The following is a 21057-nucleotide window of genomic DNA, read 5'->3' on the forward strand; positions in this document are numbered from 1 at the left end:
CCACATAACTTTTCAAACTGTCAGCAAATTTCAGCCAATCTGGAAAGAAAGAAAAACCTCTCAAAGACATTACCATTTTTATGATTTTCATGAAGTCTGGTGGAAATTTTCCAGAGGCTTGATTAATACCCCCTCAAGGTAAAGCTGTGGTTGTTCAGCCATTGTCCTTCCATTTTGTCACAAATGTACAAAAGCCATCTGCCCTCATTGTGTGAAAGATTTTAAACCAGCTAGAGCATAGGCTGTTGCTTGCTTGCCTCAAAGCAATGGAAAAGCAAAGGTTTTGTGGGAGCCAAAGATGTCACTGGAGACAGGTAACTACAGGGTGTCAGACAGGAAAGAGAAATAGGTGAGACCACCAGGATAAATAGGCGACAGCAGTAAGGGAGGGATGCCTATAAGGTATTATTCACTGTCAGTTTTTCAGGGACTATGACTATTTTTGAAGGATGAGTAAACATCAGAAAACTTGAGAATATTGTCACTGAGGGGTGCAGAGTAAACCCAAATGTGTAACAGGGTGGTAGGAAGCTGGTTTCAGCAGTTTTGTGGGGTTATGTAACAAATCCATAGGAAGCTGAGTTTCATTAGCTCAACTGCTGACAGAAAAACTTGTCTTAGTGAGCTTTTTGTTGGCAAGGTTAGACGAGGGAATGACTGAAGTTATTCAGAAAATATGTTCTCATGATTTCTTTGGGGCTGTGCAATTGCACTGATAGAGATAGCAACTCCTTTTCATGATAAATTATGGCCAGAAAGCATGACTACCCTCTGCTGCTGCCTTCCTGGCAGCGCCCACTGGCTTTCCTTGATTCCAGGACTTTCTTCTTCTCAAAAGGACAATTGTCTTGCTGTGCCACAAAGGTGGAGCTGCAGGGATTAAATGGCGTCTTTGTGAGCATCTCCTTGGATGGTGTGAGGCGGACCCTGCTTTAGAACTCTGGGGAAGCTTGTGTTGCTTGGATGGCAATCAGCATGCCTTGGTGGATGAAGCACTGGCTGGCTGTGCATGGTTAAGGAGCTCCAATAATTCAGTCCAGACAGTAAACAATGAATTGCTGACACTTTCAGCTCTGCAAGAGCTCAGAAATACCAGCATGCACATCTGAGCCGTATCAGTGGAAGCACACAAGGATTACATTCTTTTGGTGATGGCTGCATTTTTATGTGAGTAATCTGATGGGAGCCTGATGGTGTCCAACACATCCATTCTTGCCTTGTGGTTCTTTTGCCATCGCAAATGTTGTTAGTTTTAATGACACAATTATCCTTTATATATTCATTTAGACATGTGGGTTGCATCCTGCCCCCCCAACCCTTTTTTTGGAGTTATAATTAGTTTCCCTGAGAGGCAGCAGCTTTAATGCTTGGGTAGTTTTCTGAGAAGCTGGGACTGAAAGAAGCTTTTGGGAAATGACAATTATATGTCCATGGCTTTTATTTGATATGCTTTATTTCAGTCTTTGTCTAGGCTGAAAGCTCTTGTTGACTGGCAGAAGCTGCATTGAATCAGTGAAATTAGGCAATTTCGGTGTCATGACCCCCCAGTCATACAAAAGACTTGTATATTGACTGACAGTAAAATGCAATTTTTTGCTGAATTTATAAAAATTACTGGTGCAAAAAAAATTTATACTCCTTTCCCCCTATTCCCCAGGTCATTGATTGAATCCACATGAATTTTGCTGAACTTTTATAGAAGTTTCTATGCTATGAACAGAAATTTCATAATGTTTGTATCAAGATGTGACTATTTAATCAGTGTATCTTGGCAAGCAGAAAAAAAATTGCTAGTGGCTTGGAAATGACCTTGAAATCTTCTTTTATATTCCCCTTTCTGTTGTCAGCCCAAGGTGACCCATGTCTGTCTTGGGGATCTTGTGTTACCCCATAAAATCCACTCCAGGACTACCTATACGGATGCATAAAGACTCTGCAGTAGGTTTAAACAGTAGCAAAAGAAAATATCTGTAGAAACTTGTCAGAGATCATATAAGCTGTTATCTTTTGAAGCTTGATATTTGCAGTTAGTTGCCCTTTTGTGGTGTCTTGGTTTCATGGCATCATTGGGAAAAAACAAAAGAGAGCAATTTTCACAGTTTGTGAAGCTCCAGTGGGGATGCACTGAAGTGAGGGCTCCCAGCACCAAGGGAAAACCTGTGGGTTTACCTGTAGTTTATGGTGCCTCTTTGCACAACAAATCCAAGGAAGAAGTTTTAAGAGAGTATGAGAGGTCTTGTATGCTCTGCCTGAGTGGAAAGTTTTATTATTATACTGGGATGATTAAGAGAAGCATTTTATTTCCAAGACAGAATGGGGACACATCTCCCTCCATCTTCTCATAGTGCAGGGAGCAGCACTGACTCCTGCTGCACTGACTGAGGCAGCTTCCCTCCCTCCTTCCCTCCCTTCCATGGGACAGGCTGCTTCCTTGCCCACTGTGCTCCTTGCAAGAGATACACTGGGGATGATGTGAGGTTTTGCTTCTCCTCAGCAGCTGGTTTAGCCAGTGTGGAACCCCAGGGAAAGTCAAGCACTGCCCCCCACTCTGTTCTCTCCACTTATGTCTCTGCCTGGCCCTGGCTGCTGAGGAGCAGCAGAGGGCCCCTGTGGGCCAGCATATTAATTGAATTGACAGGGAGACCAATCAACCAATCAGTACTTCTTGTAAGTACTTCCCTTTTCACCTCTCCAGTTAAGCTCATCTTCAAGTCAGGACAAAGCCAAGGTTTCCATCACTTCTGGGAGCAACTATTTCTGTCTAAGAAAGCCCATAGCAGCTAGATGAAAAAAAAAAAAAAAAAAAAAAAAGCGCCTTTGTAGGTCCCTTGGTTAATCTCTGACTCTTGCTATTTTGTCTTTTTTTTTTTTTTTTTTTTTTTTTTTTTTTTTTTAGCTATTTTGGGAATGATGTGTCTATGCTAGTTTTACCTGTCTCTTGTGAAGGGTTTCTAATCCTTTATTTTAAATGAAGCAGTATTCCCAGATGAAAAGGCTAATCTACTGGCAAAGTCAATGATATCATTTGTTTATGTAGATTCTGTGCCACTAGAAGGTGGGGGTGGGAGAGAAGAAAATTCCTTCACCATCTTGTACTTTTTACTTGTCAGGTTGTATATGCTGTCAGTGAAGCTGTGCTCTGGAATGGTCAGGGATGGTGTGGCCCCAAAAGGCTGTTGGTAGGGAAAGGGGAGTCAGGGTATCTGCACTCTGGCTTGAAGGAGTGTACCACAGGGTTCTCATTTTCTGCAGGCATGATTAAAATTAAAGGAAAAAATAATCTGGGCTCTAGCAGTTGGAACCACACAGATGTAAACTGAATGCAACACTGATTTTATTTTTGCCTGTATGTCACCACTTCCTGTGACCTGAAGGATAGGTTTGTCTCAGAGTTTTCTACAGCACAGGCAAAGACATTAACTACCCTTTTTAGAAATAATGGAAGAAAAAACCCATATTCAGTATTTCATTATATACTTTCTGTGTTTTACTTTAGGTGAGTCTAACAGCTTTCCAAAATACCAGATCTGTTGGAGATTTTATCCATTCCTTTCTTGGAAGTTGAGGATCCCAAGCATTTTCCAAAACTGATTGATGTCACCTCTCATAAATCCTGGTAAGGCATGGGCACAGACCATGAGGAAAGCACACATGACCTTTTGTGCACTTATATATGTTGTATGACCCTGTTTGGTCATGAGATTCATAGATGCCAGCTTCCTCTGGTCATGAGATTCATAGATGCCAGCTTCCTCCCCAGTCAGGGGACTCCATCCATGCATGTGCATGGCCAGAAACATTTCTATTGTGTCATTAAACACACATCATCTCTCTCTCCTGAGAGTGTTTCCTGAGGATACATTCTCCCAGGGGCTCAAAAGCCCTGCCAGCTGGGTGGGTGCCTTGGGGGTGTATCATGGCACAGCAGAGGGATTTCCATTAGCTGTCCATGCCTCAATGGCCCACAGCCCCTTGTTATGTGTGTGGTATCCTGCTCTATACACATTCCCTGCCTTTTCACCTTCACACAGCATGTAGGTATCAGCAGGCATCAATCAGTCTGGTGCAAATTGCCTCCTTCCACTGGCTGAGCTGCAGCTCTACACCAGCAGAGGCAGAAAGCCTCAGCCTGGAAAGCCAGGCACTTCACATGGTGCCTTTACATGGGGTTACCAGGATGAATAGGCTCGAGTTTCACTTCCAAGGAAGTGAGTTCAAATTTTGGTTGCTGAGGGAGTTATGTTTAAAGATCTCTTAAGCCCCTGGGAAATTTTCCAGTTTCTGGGGTTATCAGGTTAATCATCCCCTCAGCCCAGTGCAGGGTTCTCTCTCAAGTTCTCTCTCAAGATGGGGCTTGTTCAGGGACTTTTATGGATTTTTTTTTTGTTTGCATGCTTGCTCTGTAAGTGGGACTCTTTCGCAATGAATTTGTTTGTTAAAGGTATCTGCTTTCAGAAGATTGCTGAGAGTTTCTTATGTAGAGAAACTTAAACATCTGTCCTCCTGGTTAGAAGATACATAACACCAGAAAATGTAACTGGGAGAGGGAGCAAGAAGCACAGAGGAGCATGGGGAACATGTTGGCATAAGACACAGTTGACATTTGACACTCAGAGGAACTTTTAAATTGACATTCTTTGGACTTTGCTTATTACATGAGTATTACATTTAGCTAGTGCAACGAGGGATGGAAATATCTGGTGCTGTAGGCCAGAGCTGGTATAGCCATCTTTTTGCTTGCTTTTGCCTATTTCCCATACTCAGAGGTATAGTTATGCTTTTGAAAGAGGAGTTCATCCAGAAATGTAAGGTATGACCAATGCATCAGCCCCTGCCTGCACCTTGACATGTAAGTTCTGGACTCAACAGTTCTCCATTTATGACACAACAGGAACATATTTTGTTCTGCTCTAGTAGCAACACTCAGTTGAATGTTACTGACTTGTTGGGAAATTAGATGATTTGTCTAAAGCTCTAGGCATGGGACACATTTTAAAAGGAAGAGTAGAGTGTTCAAGTGATGCCAACATTTAGAGTGTTCAAGTGATGCCAACATTTAGAGTGTTCAAGTGATGCCAACATTCGCAATCTGTAAATTACAGATGAGGTGCACTGAGCAAACAGTGTGTTATCTCTCCTAATACTTCAATTTCGGCACATTTTGGCAACTTCTTTAAAGAAGACGAGCTGGACTGTCAGCACTGATTTCAGTTTTGCATCGCTATGGCTTTCTATTTATAGTGGTCCTGAAAGAGGTCCTGAAGGCAGCATTTCTTGTCAGTGAATTAAAGATTCCCTCATATCTGCAGTGTTTGCTTTAATTTGAATATTTGTAATGGTTAATGAAAAATAGTCTGAGAAAGAGGGAGTAAACAAAGTTTTTCGGTTCTCATCAGCTTACTTGCATCTTCTTATTAGTGGCCAAAATTAGAGCCCTGTTTGAGTGGCTACCATGCTCTGTGGATGTTAATCTGGGAAGCCGCTCATTGCTGTGGGGATGTCACTTTGTGTGGTTATCTTACAGCCTGTTAATGTGTAGACTCTGTTAATGTTAATGTGTAGACTCTGGCCTGTCTTGCTTATAGCAACTGATCAAATATAAAGCACCATCCTCAAATCTGAGTTGGCTTCCTGATGTCACCCCAAAGTGGAGCAGGAGATAGCCCCAGCTAGAAAGAAGCAGTGCAGGGCTCTGGCTGTGCTCCAGCTGCAGAGCTGCCCACTGCTCTCTGGTGCAGGAGCTCTGTTCCTGCCAACCAGCCAAACTCAAGTCACTTAATAAGCATCACAGGCTTCTCATATTTAGTTGCCAATGTATACCTTTGGGCAACATTCACACTCTCCAGTGCCTGCTAATTAATTTGTTTTCTTACACTTTCCTGGGATTTGGATTGGCACCAAAGCCCCAAAAGGAAGATTCTAGCTGTCAAAAAGTGAATATTTATAATGAGCGTAAGGTGTAGATGGAAACCACACAGTTGTCAAACAGCAGCTATGACATAAAAGATGCTATTTCTTCCATGCTGTTTCCCATAAGGGAAAGAGATATTTTGGGAGGGCAGAAGATGTGATAACAGAAGACAGCTACATGGAAGCTGTCACTGAATGCTCCACATGATGAAATAGAGTAGTGTGCAGGAACAAGGCTCTGAGAAATATTTTAATAAATATTAAGTCCATGAATGACTAACAGAAATATCTAAGTATTGATTAAACATGACTGGCTAGCCATTGTCACATTGTCCAGTTGAGGAGCACAAGATTCAGAGTGGGAAGGTGATGTTGTCCTCCTGGACCTGAAACTACTGTTCTCTAAGGCCTCAAATTATATTTTCCTCTGATTTCATACCCTTCAGACCAGCAACAAGTGCTTCAGCTTCCTCATTTCATAAATGCTGCTGTTTGCTAACATACTCCCAGACCATTGATTGTAAGTTATATATAGGACCCAGGATTGAATATTATGGAAGTATGAGATATTAATTAACCATCATTGTTTTTAGGCTCCTGGTCCTTTGCTGAGTGATAGCAGACTTTGCAGCCCTGTGGGAGCTCTGCATAGAGACCAAGATTCCCTTTCTGTGTCTGGGACTTCTCCCATCAGCCTCAGAGCCCTGGTGCTCAGGGCTTGCCGGCCTGCTGTGATGCCACCCCTGTTCCCAGGCCCTGCACCCTCACACCTAGTGCCAGGATCCCACAGGCAGTGTCAGCTGTTGAAATGGCTTATTGATTAACTATAGGGCAGCACCTCTTCAAATCTGGAATTTATCTTCATGCAGCCTGATGACCATACAGAGTAATCATAGCATCTTTCTCTGTAATGGCACCACATCATGGGTCTGCATATCAAGGAACCCTTTGTGCTCCCTGTTGTCAGCAGATACAGTGAGCTCTACCCAGTTGCTCTTGCAACATCCTGTTTCCCTCATGATGCTTCAGAGAATCTCTGATATCTTCAGAAGTGCCCTTGAAATGGTTTAAGAGAAGTAAGCAAATCTGTTTTAAATATGCTGTACTACTGAAGATGGTCTGAATGATGAAACAAAAGACAAAAGTGTGCAGGTGACTAGTAAATGGCCAAGGACATAAAACAGAAGGCTGATGTACAGCTCATTTGGCACCTGCAAGTACTCTGTGTTGAGTGCAAACCCTTGTCAGGCAGGAACCAACACCTCAAGCCTCCTTGCAACGAGTGGAGTTGCAGGGAGGTGGTGGCAGTCATTTGTGTGACTGATTTTTCCTGTCCCCACTGTGTAACTGCAGAAATACCAAGCTGTAGTCTCTGGGCCTGCACTGGAAACACAGAGACAGCCCTTGCCTGGGATGCAGTGGGAGGTGTGGGGGCTGCCTCCTGCTCCGTTTTAGCAAGAGAACATCTCTACAGCTCCCCATACCACCTTCTGTAGAATGACAACCAACATATGACTTGGGATTGAAATCCTTGCAGCTGATGGAAAAACAATTAAGTCTCATTAAAATTCTACGTAGAGAGCCAAGAAAAGGAAGATAATGTCAGAGGAAAGGTGATACGTAGGACAGTACAGAGAATTCTCTTAAGTTAAGCCTGTCATTAGGCAGGAGCACAGAAGGTGCTAATTGTACAGTGCATTTCATTCATCCCACAAAGAATAATTAACACTTTCCCTTCTGCCTGCACTGAAAGGAATGGATTCAGTACATATGCTCTCTTGTTGTGGCAGGAGTCCATGCAGAAGAATTTTACTGCTGAGTTTCTTCACCTGCTGACTGTTGAAAAGGAAACATTATTAATCATGTGAGAGAATGCTGATTTCATTAATGTCTTTGTGTGTTTTTATCTCTTGCTGTTACAGAAATTCTTGACCCAAGAACAAGCATCAGAACTGGCCTTCAGGTAAACACAGGATTAAATATTTCCCTAAATAGGGAAGAGCTGACCAGAGATTGCTCCTACCCTGAAAATCTGCATAGATGTACTGGAAGGGATGGAGAACGGTGCAGACAAGGACTTCTTGGGCCCGTGTGGGCTTCCAGCAGCCTAGAAGGTTGCTGGGGATTTTTCTTAAGATTTATTTTCAGGCTGATTCAGTTATTGACAGAGAAACCAAAACTCTTAGAATGTGTAGACTGCCTTGCTACCCTGATCACTCCCAGTCCTGAGCAGTGTTGTTGTGACAGAGCGACAACTGCTCTGCAAAGCAAATTTGGTCCCACCAGGTCTAGTTTGAGTGTTTGCACACAGCTTCACTTTGAAGTTTCCTCTTGAGCCTCCCACACTCCTCATGAAAATGAACTACAAGCAATAAGTCTTCACTTCCTTTTGAACTTGAGAAGATGTCATTGCATCTTACTACCCAGCTGATGCTGTACTCCAGTGGTGAGTACGCTCCAAGGCTGGAGTGAAGTGATCAATGTCTATGTAGTCCTTCTATTTCACAGAAATAATTCAGATTGACTAGTTAAAGATTACAAAGCAGTCTGACATTTTTGGATGCAAATTCTACAAAGAATAAGATACTCTACACACTCTGATACTTTTGCCAGAGTCTTTGCAAGAGAAGGTATGTGTGTACAACCTCATGTACTTTGTGTTAACTGGAGTTGTCCATCCCAATTCCTGCCAGAGACAGCCCAAAGAACCACGAGCTGGTCTACCTGTGACTACATAGCCATTATTTGGACTTCAACCAGTTTCTTTTCATTCATAGACTGCTCACCATCCATCTGTGAAGCTTATTTTCCTCTGAATGCACCAGGAAGTAAAAAGGCGATGTAATGTGATAATCAGGCAGGGGAAGTAGGGAAGGAGGTGCCTTTGGTTCTTTGCTGAAAGTTAAAGTGGATGTGGTTACTGGTGGTGAGAGCAACTGAGTAGGTTCTGGTGGTAGAGTATTGATAGGCCTAGAGGGATGTCTGTGAGGTGTGAGCAGTGAGGTGTTCAGGGTGAAAGCATACAGACTGCCACTCTAGGAGATGCCCTGTCAAGCAATGAAGAAATCCCAGGTTTTTGGAGTCAAGGATCTGTTGGTTCATGGGATCAGGAAAGGTTTCAGGTATAGTTCAGCAACCCGGATGTCTCCAGACAGTCTTACAGAGGGACAGAAACAATTAGAGAATTTCTTAGGCAAATGCGGAGCAATTACCCATCCCAAACTCTCCAAGTGAGGTTCCTGTCTTGGTGTCATTTCCTTGTAAGTTGAAACATCAAAAAAAGTCAATGAAGCCAAAACCTAAAGGTTAATGATGCAAAAAACAGCATTACAGGTCATAGCATTACAAAAGGACATTGTGATTTTAGACCCTATTACCATGTGTCAAATGAGTATATTCCATAAGAGTTGTGCATGGAACTCAGTTGCCAGTGTAGGGGAAGGAGGATCACTGTTAGTTTAGGGACAGGAGACCACCAGCTTCCAAAATTTTGTAAGTATCAGTGATTTTTGCATGCTTAACAGTAAAAATGTCTCATGCTGGGCACCCAAATCCTGAGGACACTTCTAAACTTTGTTTTATTTTTCTGGTTGAAGTGGAAGAAACATATCTAACTTGTAGTCCTTTCCTACAGGCACATTGACTTGAAAGTTAATCATAGTTCTGGCCCCAGATGGTTACAGTGAGTCTGCTTCTCTGTCTGTGGGAGTCCTAAAGGATACTTGATAGCTGTCCAAGTAAGTGCTTAAAAATTGAATCATAAAGGCAAAGTAACTAGATAGCATAATCCAGAATGATCCCAAAGGAAATGGAGGTAGAATTCAGTGTTTCAAGCCCTCAGCAGTGTCCCGCAGATTTCACCTGAAATAGAGATAATTGTATGGCATGCATGAAGAGTTACTCATGGTGGATGTGCCCTGAAGATGTACCTTCATATTTTCATCAGGGAAATCCTGTAGAAAGATACTTCCTGCTTTACCATGGACAGGAATCTTAATACTACATGCTACATAAAGAAATATAAGCAAAATATTTTGCAGCCATATATCATATAATATATCATATCAGTCATCATCATATGTTATGTTATACTGTATGTGAACTTGGTGTGTCTGTCTGTATGTCTGTTTTGCAAATTCATTTACAAACAGCTAGCACTGTTTCCATACCAGAAGCCTTTGATAAGTCAAAGGGAATAGTGCAAGCTACTTACAGTCTCCTTATGTCCTCCCTGTAATCCCAGGCAAGATAAATATAGAAATCTCTAGGGCTGAGATGTGAGATGCAATATTGATGAGCAAATGTGGAATTGGCCTCAGTCAAAATATCATTAGGTCAACTGGTGAATTAAGATGGAGATGGAGCTAAGTGAAATCCTGCTGAGGTGAGGAGGGAGGAATGTGTGGTGTGTGTGTGTGCTGCTGGGTTCCTTGCAGGCTTGCAGAAAGGCCAAAACCAATGAGGTCTGAGACTGTGGAAAGTTTCAAGTTTTTATGAAGCTTAATCCAAAGCTCAGTGAAGCTGAAGAAAATCCCCTATGGTGCATGAATATTGCATGTGTTATGGGACTTTCTTTTTTTGAAGTGGAATTACCTCAAATTCAGAGACACAAGAATTCCACTAAACCTCAGTCTTACTCTGCATAAGGGTTACAATGGATAAGAAGGGAGGAAGGAGCTGCTTTTTCTCTCAAGGTGAAGATGATAGAGTTAATTTCTGGAACAATTTCTCAAGTCACATCCAAGTTCTACACTAAGTTACAAGAGTTGAAGAAGATAAGAAGTCCATATGCAATACCTGCCATGAGCAACCAGAGAGGGAAACAGGCATGACCCCTTGCCTCATCCTCACCACATCTGTTCAGGAGCAGCAAACCATCACAGACAGTCAGAAACTGCATGTCTGTCTTGGATGCAACACATTTTCTCTCTTCTGGAACAAAATGTAAGCATGAAATAGTGCAAAGTTAGTAAAACCTTTAGCAAATGTTGAGTTTTACAGCTACACATACTAATGCCCTGTAAACAGGAATCATGTGCTTTGCTTTGTCATTGTAATGACCAATGGTATTTGGAAGTTGTTCTATCAGCACAGAACCTCACTGCTGCAGCCTGGAAAACCCTCTCTTTCTGTTAAGGCTCCAAGAAGGACTGTTAGCCATGTCTGCCCATGACCACTGGGCAAATGACACAGCTCAAGTCGATTGGGCTAACAGGCCAAGTAGGTACATGGAAATTAGCAAGTTGTAATATACTACCCTGGGAATAAGTAACCTGGAATGTGACACCTCTGGGGACCAAATAGTAGTGCAAAATATGCATGCAGAACTGTGAGCAACCCAAAGGGATAAGCATCGGTACCTACAACATGCAATTAGTAATTTACAATTACTAATGCCACACTCAGCAATTATGTTTTAAAATTGGTATTTTTTGCTTAACATGTGGCTGAGGACTGATTTATTATTTGATTTCAACTCCTTAATGAATTGCAGTAATTCTGGCAGTTATTAATTGTGAAAATCGATGTGCAGGATTTTATCTCTCAGTATCCAGTCTGGTTTTTATAGCTGCTATTTTATTCCTCTGTGATTGCTCCAGGATTGACTTTGCTTGCCAATAGTTACAAGTTAAAACCAAGTTTTAATATATTTCTTGGCTTAAGTATAAGATTGAGGGCAGGGGTTGTTTCATTTGTGATTTGTGTGAGGTTTTTTTCTCTCCATCTTCTGGTTTTTTCCCTATTAATTTCTAATTCAGTTGCTCCAAGTCTTTGGTACATCGATCTGTTTCATATTAAAGGAATAATAGCAATTTTCCCTGAATAAGCAACATTTGGTGATATGTGTTCTATTTAGGCAAGAAGGAAGAATCCAAGCAGAAACTTGGGGAACAAGGGAAACAAGGGAAGAAATGTCACCAGTGAAACACCATAGCCCTGCTATAAGGATCTCAGCCTAATGGGGCTAGTGGACAGGAAAATATTGGCCTTTGCTGACACTGAATCTCTCTTCTTGAAGGGATGTCTCTGCTGCAGAGGGCAGCAGACAGAGCCAGAATCAATATCAGGGATTGAGGAATCCACAGGAAAAGAGGAATTTCTACTCTGCCTACAGCAGAGTGAGAAGATCACGATTAGCTGCCTAAATCAAGGTCAGATGCTCTCTAAGAGAATATTACAGGCATCATCTGTGGGGAAGAATCACAGCATGGGTAAAGTTGGAACAGACCACAGTGGGTCGCTTGGTCCAACCTCCCTGCACCAGACCTAATTAACAAAGAGCATAAACACGAAAGGAATACAAGAATGTTGACAAGTAGAAGGTCTCTAATTGCTGAAACAGTTACAAGCCAGTGGGAGAAATGGGAAGAAGAAATCTACCTGATTGGAAAGTGGAGGTGGAGGAGATTATCTCAAGTCTGTCTGGGTTTTGTGCCTCTGACAGATTCAGGGCTCAGCAGTTTGCCTGCACTACTACCTGAAGGCTGCCCTGTGGAATTATGAGGTCCTGATACTTTGTGCAGTTTCCCACCGCCCTCCTGATCTTCTAGTGCCAATGTCTGCAGAAGGCATTATGCAGATCCTGCCTTGTAAGGATCTTGGGACTTTCCAAAGGGCTCTGAACTGGTCAAGAGCAGACTGAATTGATAGTCAGCCCAAGCTGGGGTGAAGGGAGCCTGGACTTCAGATGCTGGAGATTTTCAGCTTCAAAGCACCCTTGTGTGCAGTCCAGCCAGCAGAGCCTGGACAGAGCCTGGGAGCCCCAGCCCTTTGTGAGCTTTGCAGTGGTTAGTTATGGTGAGTGGATGTTCTGGGTCCTGTGGGTTTCCATGTGCTTTCCAGTCTGATGAGTCTAAACTCAAGAATTCAGCAAAGAACATAAATGGGCTTTGCTGAAGTGGGAGAAGGCTCAGACTAGATTTCTGCAATGCCCTTGTACCTCTGTCCAGCCACCAGCCAAAAACTCCTTGTACTCCTTGTACCTCCATCCAGCCAAACTGTGTGAAATGGGTTCTTGATGTCAGTGTAGAGTGGCATGTGATTCCCTTATAATTTGGGGTGAGTTGAGGCTTTAATCATGGAACCTCATGGACTGGGACTCTGAGGAGAAGGGAGAACATGCAATATTCTTTCAAAAGGTTGTAAAGTTTCCTTAATATCTACTCCCTAGAGCCATATGGAAAATTCACTAAGCTACCTAAATGCTTTCCAGAACTTTTGCTGCATGGAAGCATCCTCATGACTGTAGTGCATGCTTTGACTTATATTCAAAATTGGTATTTCCAATAATAATAATAATAGGCTGGTTGATTACTGTCATCAATTCCTGGCTGCTAGAAATGACAAAACTTTTTTTCAAATATTTTTCTAATGACAGGGTAGAAAATAAAAAAGCCCTACCACTCTTGAACCAAAATATGAGTTAGGCTAATTCTAAAAATGAGAGAATGAAAAATTCTACTTTCAGCTCTTGAAAAATTGTTTTAAAAATATGAAGTCACTATGTAAAATGTAATAGAGTATGTGAACATAATCTTAGTGGCTCAGGGATACAAAGTAAAGCTGTGGTAGAGTGACTGGTAGCAGCCCTTTGGTAGCTATTGCTTATCTCAGTATATTGATGTCTCTAGTAGGCAACTTGTTAGACATGACACGCCAATCTCAGAGTAGATTACTGCAGTAGCTGTTTGCCTTAGGACATAGAAATTCGATCATTCTAACTTCACCACAGGTATATTTTTATGATACATATGAATTCCCTGTTGTGTACATCAAAACACAACCATGACAAGACTGTCAATACACAGAATATGAGGATGTTTTGTAGTTCTTTCATACTGCTGGGCTTGCTTTTCTTTCCCAGCATTTGTATATATATTTTTATAAGGAGAGGAAATGATAAGAGCCTCATATTATGTTGAAAGACAAGAAAACATGAGAGTATTTGTATTGGTCTAATGTGGTGCAGAATAGCCTTTCAGAATTGAATAGAACCATGCTCTTTTGTCTTGAACTGAGGCAGACTCAAAAAGGAATATTGGCATTGCAGAAATTATTTCCACATGCATGAGCTGCCTAGGAAACACAGGCTGAGGGAAAGTTTACAGAGATCACAAGAGAGAAAAGAGTGAATTTTAAATTTCTGGAGGAGAAAGTACCAAGAAAACAGTATGTCCTCTCCTGCTGAAGGCTTAATCAACTTTGGCCTGAGCCTTCTGGCTTGAGGAATTTTGGATCCTGCTACCTGAAGGATCCAAAATGTATTTGTTTCAGAAAGCCTTGCCTGGTTGTAGAGCGCTGCTGACTCTCTGACTTCTTTAAAAGAAGACAAGGGCTGGCTCTGTTTCAGCATTGAACTCATTCACTGGTCTAGGCAATGGAGTGGCTCCAAAGAGGGATGAAGGAAGACTGCAAATCATGAACAAGGATGGAGGCAAGGATGAATCTGCTCATCTTCACTGAATATTTTGGAGGGAGAGGTTTTTTCTGAGAATGAAGAATGTCAGGAGACTTGGTAGCAGTGAGAGAAAATAGCGTCTGTATAAAGTTGAATCCAAGTACTTCTAAGAGGAAAACAGTGATAGGACAGGACAGGAGACACCAAACACAATGTGGGAAATTCTCCCTTGTTATTAGGATGTTTTTTTCACTGGAAGGGTGATGTAGCACTGGAATTGATGGCAGGAGAGTCTGCAGCATCAGCCACCTTGGAGATAACCAGATACTGACTGAATGAAGCCCTGAACAAACATGACCTCAGCAGACCTTACTCTGAGCAAGTAGCTGTCCCAAATAACCTATGGAGGTCCCTTCCAGCCCAAATTATTCTGAGATTCTGGGTCCTACAGCTTGTGATAGAGGGACATTGGCTATCATGCTTGAGGATGGAGCAGTGTGAGTGTCTGACTCATGATTAGGTTGGAGTCACTCATGAATTCAGTGTATTTCATGACAGAATGTCAAATTCTGTGGGGAACACAACAGCTACAAACTCTCTGACTTTCCAAGGCAAGAGATTATTTGCTGACTCATATCACTAATAAATGCTGGTACTTATTCTATCCAGCACTGTCAGATGATCCCTTTGAACTTATGATGCTTTGGGCCAAGGCAAAGAGCCTAGCTCCTGTGAAAAGGCAAAGGTGTTCTTTGGCCCAAATTTTCAAGCCCTCTAGTTCTTCATCTAAAACTTGGTCTGCAGGGGAAGAGCATCAAGCAAATGGCAGTGGGATGGATCAAAGCAAATGCTCTTGGCTACACCCTGCTCTTGAGGGATGCTCTGGAGACAAAGATGTCTGCTGGTACTTCATCACAATGGTAATGCTCTAGGTTGCAGTGGATGAGTTGATGGATTGCTGTTTACATTAATATTTTCTGCTGAAAAGCAAAATTCAAGGAGCAGCTCTGATATTTTATCTTATTTTTGTGGGAACACAGCCAGTGTTGCCCATAATTCATACTATGGTAGGACTAGGACTCTGGTAAGTCACACAGCATTTCAAAACTGAGACTGACAACTTCTAAATTTAAGCTTAGTTATGCATGTGTTTTGTTAACCATATTATGCACTTATAGCAGCTTTTTATAAGTGAAGAACAAGATGACTTCTCATTTTCTAGCTAGATAAGTGTCACCAGTAAAAGAGCAAAAGAAGTTTAATTTGTTCAAAAATCTCTGTTTCAGTTATATTCAAAATACAAAATTTCATGGAGATGTGTTTTCATTTGCATTTCCATAGCATAGAAAGGAGGCTGGAGGCACCACCGGCAGCTGCCTCTGTGTTTGTACCCCAAAAACATTTCCTTGTTTTTCCTTGTGTTTCCTTGTGTTTCCTTGTCTTGTCATGAGTAAGTGCATGTGTGTGCCCTGTGTGCAGACAGTTTGATTACTCCTGTCATGCAAAGGCTGGCAGAGGTGTGGTGTTTCCTGCATGAACTGCCATATCTTCCCAGCTCACAAGTGAAAGGCTAAACATTGAGCAGAGCTAACAAGATTTCAGTTCTGCAGCACATTTTAATTTTCAGCAGTTTGTATTCTCCCATATACTCAACAGTCTTTCCTAAGGGAAAAAAGCAACATAATTAACATGGGATAGATTTCATTCAGTGTACTCTGTTTCCTTCCATTATTGTGTTTGCCAGAGGAACTATTTAGTGAGAAGCTTTCTCACGGTATTTTTGTACAATTCAAGTGGTTTTAGTTTGTCAGGGGATATTTTTTTGTTTCGTTGGGGTTTTTTTAATTTGTTTTCAAGAAAGCACTACTTTAGAGGTTACATTTTCTGAAGCCACTGGATTTCAGTCATTTTAGATACATAGTGAGAAGGGAGCAGACAGTAAGAACTAAATAAGATTATTTTTCCCATTACTGGTAAGAACATCCTCATCTGAGTCCCATTAGAGAGGTAACTACCCACATTAATAAAATAAACCAATATATAATTGCTACCAGTCTTAATTCTGGGGCTGAATGACCTAATTTAGTAACTCATTTATGATGTGTTTTAGTAGCGTGGCCTCTCTTGTGTTACCTGAGTAAATAGAACAGAAGCAGATGCTTGTCAGAGGTTCAGAGTCTCATAAATTTGTCTTACAGGCTAACCTGAATGTCCCTTATAGATTCACTGGTCCTCACTTGCTGGACTCAGTCTTCAAAGTGGGCATGAAAGCTAGAAATGCAATATTTATACTTACAGTTCCAATTGTTGTAACTCAGGGCAGCTGAACAGCAAGAATAAACTAGAGAAACAGGAGTAGCACATAAATCACCTCTTTTATTAATAATTTTCCACTGGCTTTAATGCAACTGTCTTCTTCATCATCTCAGACATGGTGAAAAGTTATTGCACTGTCTTTGTAGAGGCCTTTTCAGTCTCTTACAGATCTAATTACCTAATTGAGGGACAACTAGTTTAGAGATGAACAGAATTTTTGCTCTGTGGTTTGTTTCTTTCTGTGGTTCCCTCTGAGATTTCTGTATTTTTTCTTAATGACAGTATCCATCTTTCATGGAGTTGACTGTGTGCTTTGGAGTCCATTTGCTGAGGATAGTGAGCAAGAGCTGCTGTGTGTCAATAAAAGCACATCCAGTAGCCAATCCAGTTCTCCAAGAACAACCAATGAAAGTAAATGGATGTCACCCTTCAGCCCCTGTGCCACGAGTGTTCCCAGGTGAAGGCAGGCAGTGCTTGTCTTAAGCAAGCCCCTGAGTGTGCTGATGGCCGGTCCAGCCTCACAGCAAAGTTACTGGGCACAGTCCACCAGCAGTTTAGGCAGTATGGCACCTGTGTAAAAGGCAGCTGGGATGCTGGGGTGGGCAGAGACACCCCAACGTCCTTCTGTGCTTCAGAACAGTCACAAAAATTTCCAGGGGACTGGGACCCACCAAGGGTGACTGCTCTCACCACTGCTCAGCATCATCTCTTTGCCAGTGGAAGAAATTATGACATGTGTCTCAAGACTTGTCTTTTTAATGCCAGTAATGTAATTTCTTCCTCTTTCAAAATTGATTCATTTGAAGCCCTAACTTGAGGCTGGTTTTCCATGAACATGTTCATTTTTTTAGAATGAAGTCAGGTTTTCCAACTGCCTTCTTGATTAGTCTAATGAATTTTCCTCAAATGCACTTTCCTGGAGGATGGGACAGTTCATCTTTGAAGGAAAATTATTCTTCTGTGACAGACAAAGTTTTAAATGAAGATTTTGAAAATGCCTGATGATTATGGGGTTCTCAATATTTCAGGTACTCAGTTCAAAACATTGTAAAGTGACAGCAAATGCTGATTACCTGCCCTCTGTTCCCTGATGCTATTTACTTGAGGTGTCCTAAATTAGCAAACAAGACCATCATTCATTTTTGACCCAAAATATGTCTCAGACATTCAAGCTTCTAGTTCTCTCCCAGTTCAGAAGGCTGTCTGAATGTTGCCAAGCATGAAGTTTAAGCAAACAGATAAATAAATACTTGGCTCTTTTTAATTGCTTCTTGTTCTCTGAACTTTCCAGATTTGGAAAGAATTGAAAGAAATTTGGAAAGAATTTGAAAAGAATTCCAGAATTCTTTTTGGAGAGAGACTTCTGTCTCCCCTTGCTTTCTAATTAACTAGCTAGGCTAAGGTGCTAAAAAAACTTGCACAACAGAAGGAACTTCAGTAAATAAGTCTGTCTTCAGCCTTGGCCTCAGCACAGAGACCAGAGCCTACACTCACCTTGGCTCTGCATCCCAGCTAGCACCAACTAGTCACTGTACAAGTGAGCTGGCAGATACTCTTCTGTGCTTGCCTAATGCAAAGCTTCATCTTTCTGCACAGCATCTCCTGTGATCAAGACTCAGTCCCTGTGGTGCCCAGCCGCTCATTTTTGCCCAGACACTCTGCAGGTCTCCATCATTTGTCTCAAATGTCTCAAATTCCATGGGAAAGGGACTGGGGGAGGTAACTCCCATGCTTCACATATGAGGTACAAATTAAATTACTTTTTACCTGTCCTACTTAATATAAATCAAGTATTTCCTTTTTGTAGATTTATTATTTACTCTTGCTAGAAAATGGTGATGTTAATGCTCACTTCCTCCCTAGGCTTGGATACCCAAAGACACAGTGAGTTTTCACCAAATGTTCCTCAAAGAACAACTCAGTCTGAGAAATCCTCCCACAAATCCTGCACTTAGGCGCGTGATCAGCCCTGCCAATCCACTGCAGACTGCAAACAGCCTCAGACAGGACTCCAAACAGTTAATGTCAAATAGCTCATTTTCTCTCATCTCCATACAAATTCCTGTCATGTTGCATTACATGTAAACAACTGAGAAGCTTAATGGCATGCCTTTCAGTCAAAAATTCATATGGCTTTTCAGTCTGAGCAGATTAATTGCAGTTTGTAACAATATGAAGTAATTCAATTTGATTAGAATTTCTATTGTTCTTTGAGATAAAATATTTTATGTGAATGTAAAGCCAAGTTTTCTGCTGGCACAACTTTATTGACTTCTGTGGAAATATAAAATACTCATCTAAAATCCATAGTATATCATTGTTGGTGTGCTGTTACAGTAAATAAATTTTATAAGCTTCTGTAAATTCTATGTGCCAGATCAGATTCCAGGCCCCATGGAAATCTCATTGTCAATTAAGTGAGGCAGTAGGAATATTTGGCTTTGGAGGAGATAATTCTGAATGAATCTTTCAGGTTTTTATAATTTTGAAGGGTTTTTCTATTTCCATTTTTTCAGCATCCCTGTCTTCTTTTTGATGTCTTGCTCTTAAAATCTGCTTGCAATTCTCTTTAGTTTCATTCCTATGTACTCTAGGGTTGTTTCTCTGTTCTTGCTATGGACATTGCTCTGGTGTTCTGTAGTCATCCCACAGACCCAAGCCCAGAAGCCCTGCAACACAAGTTCTGCTTGCTGCCAATAGGGATAATGTGAAGAACTTCCATGAAACCTCTGTGAGTACATCCCTCACTGAACAGTATGTACCTCAACCCTTTAGGATGCTTTTTGTTTTTTAATTTCCAGCTCCTCTCCTCTTTTTTTAAAAGCAAACTATTACAGAAACGATATTTAAGTGGATAATGAATGCATGGTTTGCTTTGTTTGTTTGTCTGTTTTGGTTTTGTTGGTTTTTGGTTGTTTGTTTTTTTGGTTTTTTTTTTTTCTTTCTTTCATTTAATAATACCAGTTTTCCTTAGTTTAGTTTTTTTGTAAAGTTTTCCAGTTTGCAGAATAACACGTTTGGGGGTGATCATTGCTCAGAGAGGTCAGAAGTTGTTTCTGGTGTTTTGAGTCCCATGGAACTGCACTGGGAGGGGGATTGAAATTTTTTTTACAAGTTTGTGTGCTTGCCAATGCAATTTCACTCTGTCCATGCTGCTGGACTAAAAACAAAGTTTGCAAATATTCTGCAGAAACTGCCAATGTTTGGCCTCCTACAGAGTGATCAATATTCCAGCAGAGTTTCACTTCTACAGGACTAGCACATTCTATAGAGCAGGAGATGTTTTTTAGTGTAATATTAACAATATTACATTTAGCCGTTACAGTACTGCCTGACACAGGGGACCAAAGCAAAAACACTGTATGGAAAAGTACAAGCTGCTACACTTGGAGCTGAAGCTGTGTGTATTGGAAAGAGGAAGCATGTAGTTCATATCACCAGTGGGATGTGTTACATACAAATCACATTAAACCAGACTGCAGAATTGAAGATGTTTAAGTCAGCATGGTAAAATCCTAAAAATGTATTAATAAATGAGGAAAAAAAAATCATTATCGAAATACTAAGTCATTACTTTGGTATGTGTAGAAATCCTTTCTACATAGATTCTTCATCCATTTCTCAAAGACTTATTTTTTATATGTCCACTCAGTGCATAGAAGCTTTTAGTTTTGATGGGAGAGATTTTGAAATACACTATTTTCACACTGCATGTAATAGCGTGATTAGGAGGACAATTACTGCAAATTCTTTAATTTCTTGGTGTGAAGATCTCCAGAGGCAGCAGGAATCACTATTGTTACCCATGTGTTTTGTCACTTGGGGGGTGGGATTTTAAAATTTTATTTATCTAGCCTATCTGCTTGTAAGCCATCACTCCTTAAGAAGTACAGTTTTGATCTCAGATTTCAGTCTCAGATTTGGGTGACCTAATTACTTTGATGATTATTGAGGCTTCAAAGGCATGCAGCTCAAACTAATGAGAAGGTGGGTACAGGAGATCAGATTTACTGTCTAGTCTTGGAAAAATCAGAATAATTTTTTTTCTGTTTACATCAGGATTTTTTCTTTAAAATAGATAAGAATATTTTTTTATTTTTAATAAGAAACCTGAAAATTAATGCCTAAAATCAATAAGCTACAATCCCGATGAGAATGGCTGATCTGGAGTAGCTGGGTTTATATCCTCAAGGGAGAGGCTGGAGAAAGTTGAGGGAAAAACCAGGAGTACATGATTGTTTCTGTATTGATTCACAGATCCGTTTGCCATCAGTGCTGTCATTGTGGTGGTGACATGGGCTGTTACTGCTAAGAGCAAAGAATGCAGAAAGTGAGGGGGTTTGACCCTACAGCTTGAAATACTCAAAGGTTCAATGTTTTGAGTAAGGCGATAATCCAAAGCCTATAAAGGCAGAAGAAAAACAGCCTTTGGC

At 41.2% G+C, this 21057-nt stretch overlaps 1 long non-coding RNA gene across 1 annotated transcript; it reads left to right on the plus strand.

The window, feature by feature from the left end:
• Positions 1-3524: 3524 nt before the first annotated feature.
• On the plus strand, positions 3525-18871 carry LOC131082011 (uncharacterized). The gene is made up of 3 exons (XR_009114307.1): positions 3525-3616; positions 18221-18368; positions 18488-18871. It is a non-coding gene; the product is annotated as an uncharacterized LOC131082011 (long non-coding RNA).
• The last annotated feature ends 2186 nt before the right edge of the window (positions 18872-21057 follow it).

The sequence above is a fragment of the Melospiza georgiana genome, chromosome 3, assembly GCF_028018845.1.
Source record: "Melospiza georgiana isolate bMelGeo1 chromosome 3, bMelGeo1.pri, whole genome shotgun sequence".
NCBI classification, from domain to species: Eukaryota; Metazoa; Chordata; class Aves; order Passeriformes; family Passerellidae; genus Melospiza; species Melospiza georgiana.